The following is a 12,326-nucleotide window of genomic DNA, read 5'->3' as shown; positions in this document are numbered from 1 at the left end:
GTCTGCCATGGGATTTTCTTTTGTAAATACTGATGAAAAAAAGTCATTTAGCATATTGGCTTTTTCCTCATCCTCATCCACCATTTCCCCCAGATTATTTTTAAGGGGGCCAACACTGTCATTTTTTAGTTTCTTACTATTTATATAGTTAAAGAATATTTTGGGATTATTTTTACTCTCTCTGGCAATGAGTCTCTCTGTCTCAATCTTTGCTGCCTTGATTTGCTTTTTACAGAATTTATTTAATTTTCTGTATTTATTTAATGCCTCCTCACTACCTACTTCCTTTAATTCTCTAAATGCTTTCTTTTTGTCCCTTATTGCGCCCCTTACAGCTCTATTTAGCCATATTGGTTTCCTCCTATTTCTAGTATGTTTATTCCCATACGGTATATACTGTGCACAGGTCCTATCCAGGATGCTAATAAATGTCTCCCATTTTCTTTGTGTATTTTTGTGTCTCAGGATATCGTCCCAGTTAATTGCACCAAGATCCTCTCTCATCCGTTGGAAATTTGCCCTCCTGAAGTTTAGTGTCCTTGTCACCCCCCTACTACCCATCTTATTAAAGGTTACATGAAAACTTATTATTTTGTGATCACTATTCCCCAAGTGACCCCCAACCCTTATATTTGATATGTGGTCTGGCCTGTTGGTTAATATTAGGTCTAGCAGTGCCCCCCTCCTTGTTGGGCCCTGAACCAGTTGTGAAAGGTAATTGTCTCTCATAGTTGTCAAAAACCGATTACCTTTGCTGGAACTGCAGGTTTCTGTTCCCCAATCTATTTCAGGGTAGTTGAAGTCCCCCATAATAATGACTTCTCCTTGAGTCGCAGCTTCATCTATTTGCTTTACGAGGATATTCTCCATTGCTTCCATTATTTTTGGAGATTTATAACAAATCCCTATCAGTAATTTATTATTTTTTCCCCCTCCCCTTATCTCCACCCACAGGGACTCTACATTTTCATTAAATTCACCTATATTATCACGCAGGATGGGTTTTAATGAAGATTTTACATATAGACACACCCCACCCCCTCGCTTATCTGTACAGTCATTTCTGAACAGGCTATAGCCCTGCAAGTTAACAGCCCAGTCATGGCTCTCATCCAGCCACGTCTCAGATATCCCCACCATGTCATAATTATGCTCCAACAACATTAGTTCTAATTCATCCATTTTGTTGGCGAGGCTTCTGGCATTAGTATACATGCACTTGATGTTACTCTCTGTACCTCTATTCTTTCTTAAATTACTAACTGTTCTAACCCCACCCCCCATGCCACTGCCACCCCCAACTTCCTTATTTGTGCCCAGGTCTCTATCTACACTATCTTCCCCTCCTATAAAATGAATACCCTCCCCCCCCAATCCCTAGTTTAAACACTCCTCCAACCTTCTAACCATTTTCTCCCCCAGCACAGCTGCCCCTTCCCCATTGAGGTGCAGCCCGTCCCTAGCGTAGAGCCTGTAGCCAACTGAGAAGTCGAAATGTGCCCCATCTCTATCCTGCCCCAAGATCCTGCACCGTGTATCTCCATCTTTCCCCATGATCCTGCTCCAGGTGTCTCCATCCTGCCCCATCTATCTCCATACCTCCCTATCTGTCTCCATCCTGCCCATGATACTGCACCACGTGTCTTCATCCTGCACCATATCTCCATCCTGCCCCATGATACTGCACTATGTGTCTCCATCTTGCCCCATGTTCCTGCTCCATCTGTCTCTATTCCTCCCTATCTATCTCCATCCCTCCCTATCTTCATCCAGCCCCATGATCCTGCTCCATGTGTCTCCATCCTGCCCCATCTGTCTCCATCCTGCCTCATCTGTCTCCATCCTGCCTCATCTGTCTCCATCCTGCCTCATCTGTCTCCATCCTGCCCCATGTCTCCATCCTGCCTCATCTGTCTCCATCCTGCCCCATCTGTCTCCATCTTGCCCCATGTTCCTGGCCCATCTGTGTACATCCTGCCCCAGGTCTCCATCCTGCCCATGATCCTGCACCATCCGTCTCCATCCTGCACCATGTGTCTCCATCGTGCCCCATCTGTTTCCATCCTGCGCCATGTGTTTCCATCCTGCACCATCTCACATGGTGCAGGATCATGATGCAGGAAGGAGACAGATGGGGCAGGAAGAAGACACATGTTCCATGTGGCTCCATCTTGCTGCACAAACATCTTGAGGCTTGCCGCTTTCAATAAAAATAATAATAAAAAAAACACTTTCTCCTTACCTGTCCGCGTTCCAGTGGCGATGTCCAAGCCAGGCATTTCAAGAAGGGACTCGCCAGCGAATGACAATGATGTCATACGCCGGTAACGTGTGTGCTGACGTCAGCTGAGGCGACCTTTTTGAATCAGGGCTACCATCCAAGAACAACTGAAAATCAGATCACAAGAGCCACCAGAATATCAAGGAATCACCTGCTACATTACAAAACTAAAGAAGAAAATAACCGGGTACCTCTAGTAGTTACCTACAATCCAAATCTGGAGGCGCTAAGGGGAGCTGCACGGAAATTACAACCTTTACTGCAAAAAGATGCCAGACTACAATCCATTTTTCCAGACCCCCCACTACTGTGTTTTAGGCAGCCCCCAAATCTAAGAAGCATCATTGTCAGAAGCTCCCTGTCCTCTCCAACAGCTGCAGGTACCTTTCCTTGCAAACAGAAAAAATGCAAAACCTGTTGTGAATTAGACTTTTTTGGCTCCCTCTTGTTGTCACTGGTGATATGACTCTGGGATTGTCTTTCTCTGTTTGGCACCCACCTGGGTCGTTAGTCCAGGGGTGTTGCTATATAAGATTCCTGGATTCTCAGTCCAGTGCCTGGCATCGTTGTAATCAGATCCTTTCTGTTTGCTCCTGTCTGCTGGTCCTGGTTCTTGCTAAATTAAGCTAAGTCGTGCTTCCTTGTTTTTTGGTTATTTGTATAGCTCTTATTTTCTGTCCAGCTTGTACTAAATGTGATTCCTGATTTTGCTGGAAGCTCTAGGGGGCTGGTATTCTCCCCCCGGGCCGTTAGACGGTTCGGGGGTTCTTGAATATCCAGCGTGGAAATTTTGATAGGGTTTTTGCTGACCGTATAAGTCATCTTACTATATTCTGCTATTAGTCAGTGGGCCTCTCTTTGCTAAATATCTAGTTCATTCTTACGTTTGTCTTTTCTCCTTACCTCACCGTTATTATTTGTGGGGGGCTTGTATCCAACTTTTGGGGTCTTTTCTCTGGAGGCAAGAAAGGTCTATCTTTTCCCTTCTAGGGTTAGTTAGTTCTCCGGCTGGCGCGAGACGTCTAGAACCAACGTAGGCACGTTCCCCGGCTGCTGCTATTTGTGGTGCTAGGATTAGATATACGGTTAGCCCAGTTACCACTGCCCTATGAGCTGGTTTTTTGTTTGCAGACTTGGTATGTACTTTTGAGACCCTCTGCCATTGGGGTCATAGCAGTATGCCAGGCCAAAGTTGAATGTTTAATGCATTGCAGAAGTGGGATAATAAGAAAGGAAATTCTGAGGTTTTTTTTTTTTTTTTCCCTCTCTTTGTTCCTCCCCTTTACCTCTGAGTGGCTTGTGCTTGCTGCAGACATGAATGTCCAGACCTTGATTACAAGTGTGGATCAGCTTGCTGCTCGTGTGCATGGCATACAAGATTTTGTTACCAGTAGTCCAATGTCTGAACCTAAAATACCTATTCCTGAACTGTTCTCTGGAGACCGATTCAAGTTTAGGAATTTCAGGAATAATAGTAAATTGTTTCTATCTCTGAGACCCCGTTCATCTGGAGACTCAGCTCAGCAAGTTAAAATTGTTATCTCTTTCTTACGGGGCGACCCTCAGGATTGGGCCTTCTCGCTAGCGCCAGGAGATCCGGCATTGGCAAATATTGATGCGTTTTTTCTGGCGCTCGGATTGCTTTACGAGGAACCCAATCTTGAAATTCAGGCAGAAAAAGCCTTGCTGGCTATTTCTCAGGGCCAGGATGAAGCTGAAGTGTATTGCCAAAAATTTCGGAAATGGTCCGTGCTTACTCAGTGGAATGAGTGTGCTCTGGCCGCAAATTTCAGAAATGGCCTTTCTGAAGCCATTAAGAATGTGATGGTGGGTTTCTCCATTCCTACAAGTCTGAATGATTCCATGGCGCTGGCTATTCAAATTGACCGGCGTTTGCGGGAGCGCAAAACTGCTAATCCTCTGGTGGTGTTGTCTGAACAAACACCTGATTTAATGCAATGTGATAGAATTCAGACTAGAAATGAACGGAAAAATCATAGACGTCAGAATGGGTTGTGTTTTTACTGTGGTGATTCTACACATGTTATATCAGCATGCTCTAAACGCCTAACAAGGGTTGTTAGCCCTGTCGCCATTGGTAATTTGCAACCTAAATTTATTTTGTCTGTGACTTTAATTTGCTCATTGTCTTCCTACCCTGTTATGGCGTTTGTGGATTCAGGTGCTGCGCTGAGTCTTATGGATGTCATTTGCCAAGCGCTGTGGTTTTGTTCTTGAGCCTTTGGTAAATCCTATCCCTCTTAGAGGTATTGATGCTACGCCATTGGCGGAAAATAAACCGCAGTTTTGGACACAGGTAACCATGTGCATGACTCCTGAACATCGGGAGGTGATTAGTTTTCTTGTTCTGCATAAAATGCATGATTTGGTCGTTTTGGGTCTGCCATGGTTACAGACCCATAATCCAGTCTTGGATTGGAAGGCAATGTCTGTGTCAAGTTGGGGCTGTCAGGGAATTCATGGTGATTCCCCGCCGGTGTCTATTGCTTCCTCTACTCCTTCGGAAGTTCCTGAGTATTTGTCTGATTATCAGGATGTATTCAGCGAGTCCAGGTCCAGTGCTCTGCCTCCTCATAGGGACTGTGACTGTGCCATAGATTTGATTCCAGGTAGTAAATTTCCTAAGGGAAGACTATTTAATCTGTCTGTACCTGAGCATACCGCAATGCGTTCGTATATCAAGGAGTCTCTGGAGAAGGGGCATATCCATCCATCCTCTTCCCCTCTTGGTGCGGGATTCTTTTTTGTGGCCAAGAAGGACGGATCTTTGAGACCTTGTATTGACTATCGGCTTCTGAATAAAATCACTGTTAAATTTCAGTATCCTTTGCCTCTGTTGTCGGACTTGTTTGCCCAGATTAAAGGTGCCAAGTGGTTCACCAAGATAGATCTTCGTGGTGCGTACAACCTTGTGCGCATTAAGCAGGGAGATGAATGGAAAACTGCATTTAATACGCCCGAAGGTCATTTTGAGTACTTGGTGATGCCTTTTGGGCTCTCTAATGCTCCTTCAGTGTTTCAGTCCTTTATGCATGATATTTTCCGGAAGTATCTGGATAAATTTATGATTGTTTATCTGGATGATATTCTGTTTTTTTCTGATGATTGGGACTCGCATGTAGAGCAGGTCAGGATGGTATTTCAGGTTTTGCGTGAGCATGCTTTGTTTGTTAAGGGCTCAAAGTGTCTCTTTGGAGTACAGAAGGTTCCCTTCTTGGGGTTTATTTTTTCCCCTTCTGCGGTGGAGATGGACCCAGTCAAGGTCCGAGCTATTCATGATTGGACTCAGCCCACGTCAGTTAAAAGTCTTCAGAAGTTCTTGGGTTTTGCTAACTTCTACCGTCGTTTTATCGCTAATTTTTCTAGCGTTGTTAAACCTTTGACGGATATGACCAAGAAAGGTTCTGATGTTGCTAACTGGGCTCCTGCAGCCGTGGAAGCTTTCCAAGAGTTGAAGCGCCGGTTTACTTCGGCACCTGTTTTGTGCCAGCCTGATGTCTCACTGCCCTTTCAGGTTGAAGTGGATGCTTCTGAGATTGGGGCAGGGGCCGTTTTGTCGCAGAGAGGCCCTGGTTGCTCTGTAATGAGACCATGTGCCTTTTTCTCTAGGAAGTTTTCGCCTGCTGAGCGGAATTATGATGTTGGCAATCGGGAGTTGTTGGCCATGAAGTGGGCATTTGAGGAGTGGCGTCATTGGCTCGAGGGTGCTAAGCATCGTGTGGTGGTCTTGACTGATCACAAAAATCTGATGTATCTCGAGTCTGCTAAACGCCTGAATCCTAGACAGGCCCGCTGGTCATTGTTTTTCTCCCGTTTTGACTTTGTGGTCTCGTATTTACCAGGTTCAAAGAATGTGAAGGCTGATGCTCTTTCAAGGAGCTTTGTGCCTGACTCTCCTGGAGTCGTAGAACCAGTTGGTATTCTTAAAGAGGGAGTTATCTTGTCAGCCATTTCTCCGGATTTGCGACGTGTGTTGCAGAGATTTCAGGCTGGTAGACCTGACTCTTGTCCACCTGGCAGACTGTTTGTTCCTGATAAGTGGACCAGCAGAGTCATTTCCGAGGTTCATTCCTCGGTGTTGGCAGGGCATCCGGGAATTTTTGGCACCAGAGATCTGGTGGCTAGGTCCTTTTGGTGGCCTTCCTTGTCACGGGATGTGCGGTCATTTGTGCAGTCCTGTGGGACTTGTGCTCGAGCTAAGCCTTGCTGTTCTCGTGCCAGCGGGTTGCTCTTGCCCTTGCCTGTCCCGAAGAGGCCTTGGACACACATTTCCATGGATTTCATTTCAGATCTTCTGGTGTCTCAGGGCATGTCTGTCATCTGGGTGGTATGTGATCGCTTTTCCAAGATGGTCCATTTGGTATCTTTGCCTAAGCTGCCTTCCTCTTCCGATCTGGTTCCTTTGTTCTTTCAGAATGTGGTTCGTTTACACGGCATTCCTGAGAATATTGTGTCTGACAGAGGATCCCAGTTTGTTTCCAGGTTCTGGCGATCCTTTTGTGCTAAGATGGGCATTGATTTGTCGTTTTCGTCTGCCTTTCATCCTCAGACTAATGGACAAACGGAGCGAACTAATCAGACTCTGGAGGCTTATTTGAGGTGTTTTGTTTCTGCAGATCAGGATGATTGGGTGACCTTCTTGCCATTGGCTGAGTTTGCCCTTAATAATCGGGCTAGTTCCGCTACTTTGGTTTCGCCTTTTTTTTGCAACTCTGGTTTCCATCCCCGTTTTTCCTCGGGACATGTGGAGCCTTCTGACTGTCCTGGGGTAGATTCCGTGGTGGATAGGTTGCAGCAGATCTGGAATCATGTGGTGGACAACTTGAAGTTGTCACAGGAGAAGGCTCAGCGTTTTGCCAACCGCCGCCGCGGTGTGGGTCCCCGACTTCGTGTTGGGGATTTGGTATGGCTGTCTTCTCGATTTGTTCCTATGAAGGTCTCCTCTCCTAAATTTAAGCCTCGCTTCATCGGTCCTTACAAGATATTGGAAATCCTTAATCCTGTGTCCTTTCGCTTGGATCTTCCGGTGTCGTTTGCCATTCACAACGTGTTCCATAGGTCTTTGTTGCGGCGGTACGTTGTACCTGTGGTTCCTTCTGTTGAGCCTCCTGCTCCGGTCTTGGTTGAGGGCGAGTTGGAGTACGTGGTGGAGAAGATCTTGGATTCCCGTCTCTCCAGGCGGAGGCTTCAGTATCTGGTCAAGTGGAAGGGCTATGGTCAGGAGGATAATTCCTGGGTGGTTGCCTCTGATGTGCATGCGGCCGACTTAGTTTGTGCCTTTCACGCTGCTCATACTGATCGCCCTGGTGGTCTTGGTGAGGGTTCGGTGACCCCTCCTTAAAGGGGGGGTACTGTTGTGAATTAGACTTTTTTGGCTCCCTCTTGTGGTCACTGGTGATATGACTCTGGGATTGTCTTTCTCTGTTTGGCACCCACCTGGGTCGTTAGTCCAGGGGTGTTGCTATATAAGCTTCCTGGATTCTCAGTCCAGTGCCTGGCATCGTTGTAATCAGATCCTTTCTGTTTGCTCCTGTCTGCTGGTCCTGGTTCTTGCTAAATTAAGCTAAGTCGTGCTTCCTTGTTTTTTGGTTATTTGTATGGCTCTTATTTTCTGTCCAGCTTGTACTAAATGTGATTCCTGATTTTGCTGGAAGCTCTAGGGGGCTGGTATTCTCCCCCCGGGCCGTTAGACGGTTCGGGGGTTCTTGAATATCCAGCGTGGAAATTTTGATAGGGTTTTTGCTGACCGTATAAGTCGTCTTACTATATTCTGCTATTAGTCAGTGGGCCTCTCTTTGCTAAATATCTAGTTCATTCTTACGTTTGTCTTTTCTCCTTACCTCACCGTTATTATTTGTGGGGGGCTTGTATCCAACTTTTGGGGTCTTTTCTCTGGAGGCAAGAAAGGTCTATCTTTTCCCTTCTAGGGTTAGTTAGTTCTCCGGCTGGCGCGAGACGTCTAGAACCAACGTAGGCACTTTCCCTGGCTGCTGCTATTTGTGGTGCTAGGATTAGATATACGGTTAGCCCAGTTACCACTGCCCTATGAGCTGGTTTTTTATGTTTGCAGACTTGGTATGTACTTTTGAGACCCTCTGCCATTGGGGTCATAACAAAAACCCGTCCATTTATAATGACCACGGACAAGATAAAGATCCCCAATTCACATCAGGACTACAAGATCCCAGGTACCTTCAGCTGCGTCACTTCTAATGTGGTGTACCTAATTATTTGTACTAAATGTCCAACTGGGGGTCTGTATGTGGGGGAGACAGGGCAGAAACTGAGAACAAGGATGAACTCTCATCGCCATACAATAAGAGAAAAAAGAATGGATATACCTGTGGCAATACATTTCTGTCTCCCAAATCATAGCATTATGGACATGAAATTACTTGTACTAAAAAGTAACTTCAATTCGCAGAAAGACAGGAGAGTCTGGGAATATAAACTGATGACGACCTTTGACACTCTAAATGCAGGAATGAATGTGTCACACGGATTTATGTCTTTTTACATCAACTAACTACAACTAAGGAACTTGCCCATCAGACCATGTGGGGTCATCACAACAGACCCTAATCACGGGACAATAAAACATTCCTTATCTAAGAATTGGCCCAATATTTATGGACGTAACTGTTTATCACCCATGGTAATTCTCCTTCATGTCACCTGGCTTATCCATGGTTTTTTTTTCCCCTCACACTTTTTTTTTTCCTATACTATGTTGTGCATAAATATGTGATTCTTCAGAATTTGTTTTAGTCTTTGCCTGATGAAGAGACGTATGTAGTCTCGAAAGCTTGCAATTTGTTACCATCTTTTCAGTTAGCCATTAAAAGGTATCAACCCCTGAGGACTCTCAATTCTAAATATTTTTCTATCTACTGGCTAACACGGTACCAAGATATATTTCTTTCCTGTATCAATATGGATACATTGTAATTCTGTAAAAAAGAAAGTGTAAAGGGTCTTGTAAATAATTAATAGCTGCTTCTGTAAAAACAAATTTGAATGTTTTTTTTATACGCTCGTGTGAACCTACTCTCACTTTGATCTTTGTTTAATTAATTAAAAGGCTGGTAATATTACTATAAAAATAAATAAATTAACATATTTGGTATTAATGCATTCATAAAACTCACCTATCAAAAATCTGAAATTAATTAACCTGATTGGTGAACAAAAAAAATAAAAACGCCAGAAATACGAGTTTTTTTCTTTCTTCCCCAAAATAGTATCATTGCAAACATCAGTTTGGTGACAAAAAAACATTAATTTCTACTGAATTTCTGAATTTTTGTTCACCACTTTAAAAAAAAAAGGAAGTTTGCTATCACCATAATAATACTGACCTAGAGCATACTGACCTACTGACCTCGGTTCCCAGGTCATTTTTACAACACAATGAACGCTGTAAATACAAAACCCAAAAAACGAGTTCAGAATATCATGTTTTTCACCATTTTATCGCATTGAATTATTTCCTTTGTTTTTCGGTAGATGATATGATAAAATGAACGGCGTCAATCAATAATACAGATCTCAAATGGCTTTGTTGATGGAAAAATAAAGTTACAGCTTTTGTTAAAAGAGGAGGAAAAAAAATAAAGGCTATGTGCACACGTTGCGGATTCGTGTGCGGATTATTCCACGCAGAACTTGAAAAATCCGCGTGTAACACGCCCTGCGTTTTACCTGGGGATTACCTGCGGATTAACCATGGATTTACGGCAGTTTTTGTGCGGTTTTCACATGCATTTTTACAGCTTCGGATTCCAATTATAGAGCAGGTGTAAATCGCTGTGGAATCCGCACAAAGAATTGACATGCTACGGAAAATAAACCGCAGCGTTTCCATGCGGTTTTGGTTTTCCATAGGTTTATATGGTACTGTACAACGCATGGAAAACTGCTGCGAATCCGCAGCCAAATCCAAAACGTGTGCACAAACCCAAAAAGTGTAAAAAGTTTTTTAGTTTTTTTTTATAACCACAAAGGGATTGGGTGATTGGGTAACAGTGGTTTTGATTAGCAGGTTTTTTTATTTATTTCTTTTTGTTTTGGGTTTTATTTATTTATGTATGTTGTTATTTCCAATTTATTTCACATAGTGTGTGGATCACCAGGTCATAAGACCTTCAAGGGGCATTATTAGGAGAATTTAATATTCCATATATATACTGTGTGTGATATATTTATATATAATTAATCTTTTTACTTGAGCAATTCCGTTAATGAACCATGCCCACCACCACATTCACAAACAGAGCGGCCAACCCTATCTAGCCAACATTCCCTCACATCATACAGGTGACCTCACAGCTACTAGGTAATGAGAGAGCGTTCTACCTGTCATAATGGCCTCAGGGTGTAGGACATTCTACTGGCAGCCCACAAGTTATTAGCAACCCGCCTGGTACCATCAAGACATCATGGCTTCTCACAAGAAAAGCAGGAGATCCTATCCCAGAAGGAGAAGGACTCGCAGACCCCATAAAATGGGTAAATGTTATTGAGCCTACAGTAAACAGTATAACCTCCATTATAATGCTATACATGTAATTCTTGGCAATGGGCAACCTTATATTTATACATTGGCTTCTTCTAGGTCATAAACGTAGACACCGTTATTATTCCAGAAGGCGGATGTAGCAGAACCAGGAATAGCCCCTTACTGCTGTCACCGATGACCACTTCTCTCCTGATCGAGTCCACCGGGGAAGTTGAAAACAAGAAATTCAGAACTTCATAATCTGTCAATAAATCAGCATAAGGGCACCGGCATGAAATAAACGACCATGAGCAGATTGCAGTCTCTTCTCTTAGTTTTATAGAACTAAAATTATTTAGATAAAATAAGGTAAAACAGGACTTACAGTGGATATTAAAAGAAACATTTTAGAATTTCTTCCACTTTTAAAGTCACCTGTAATCTGTACAAATCCACTGCAAAACAAACTGAAATCTTTTTGGATGGAAAAATAAAAAAATAAAATTAACCCCTTTCTGACCTCGGACGGGATAGTACGTCCGAGGTCAGAACCCCCGTCTTTGATGCGGGCTCCGGCGGTGAGCCGCATCAAAGCCGGGACATGTCAGCTGTTTTGAACTATTAACTAGTTAAATGCCACTGTCAAACACAGACAGAGGCATTTAACCACCGCTTCCGGCCGGGCGGCAGGAAATGAGCGCATCGCTGACCCCATCACATGATCGGGGGTCAGCGGTGCTTCTGCATTGTAACCATAGAGGTCCTTGAGACCCTGTGGTCGGCGCACATAGCACACCTGCATTTCTGCTGCATAGCAGCGATCTGATGATCGCTGCTATGTAGCAGAGGCGGTCGAGGTGTGCCAGCTTCTAGCCTCCTATGGACGCTATTGAAGCATGGCAAAAGTAAAAAAAAAAAAAAAAAATGTGAAAAAAATAAAAAAAAATAATAGTTTAAATCACCCCCCCTTTCGCCCCATTCAAAATAAATCACTAAAAAAAAAAATCAAACCTACACATATTTGGTATCACCGCGTTCAGAATCGCCCGATCTATCAATAGAAAAAAGCATTCACCTGATCGCTAAACAGCAAAGCGAGAAAAAAATTAGAAACGCCAGAATTACGTTTTTTTGGTCGCCGCGACATTGCATGAAAATGCAATAACGGCCGATCAAAAGAACGTATCTGCACTAAAATGGTATCATTAAAAACACCAGCTCGGCACGCAAAAAATAAGCCCTCAACCGACCCCAGATCATGAAAAATGGAGACGCTACGGGTATCGGAAAATGGAGCATTTCTTTTTAGCAAAGTTTGGAATTATTTTTCACCACTTAGTTAAAAAATTACCCAGACATGTTAGGAGTCTATGAACTCGTAATGACATGGAGAATCTTAATGGCAGGTCAGTTTTAGCATTTAGTGAACCTAGCAAAAAAGCCAAACAAAAAACAAGTGTGGGATTGCACTTTTTTTGCAATTTCACCGCACTTGGAATTTTTTTCCCGTTTTCTAGTACACGACAT

The 12,326-nt window shown here is 43.6% G+C and overlaps 1 long non-coding RNA gene across 2 annotated transcripts in view; it reads left to right on the top strand.

Annotated features, from left to right (window-relative positions):
* The window catches only part of LOC143770022 (uncharacterized), a 237,057-nt gene extending 225,942 nt beyond the window's left edge, over nt 1-11,115 (top strand). For both annotated transcript variants that reach the window (XR_013214521.1, XR_013214522.1), the window contains exons 2-3: nt 10,619-10,810; nt 10,917-11,115. This is a non-coding gene — a long non-coding RNA (uncharacterized LOC143770022). The remainder of the gene's footprint in view (nt 1-10,618; nt 10,811-10,916) is intronic.
* Nucleotides 11,116-12,326: the final 1,211 nt, after the last annotated feature.

This window comes from Ranitomeya variabilis, chromosome 4, assembly GCF_051348905.1.
Source record: "Ranitomeya variabilis isolate aRanVar5 chromosome 4, aRanVar5.hap1, whole genome shotgun sequence".
NCBI lineage: Eukaryota > Metazoa > Chordata > Amphibia > Anura > Dendrobatidae > Ranitomeya > Ranitomeya variabilis.
The sequence above is the reverse complement of the archived record's forward strand: the minus strand, read 5'-3'. Positions and strand labels throughout refer to the sequence as shown.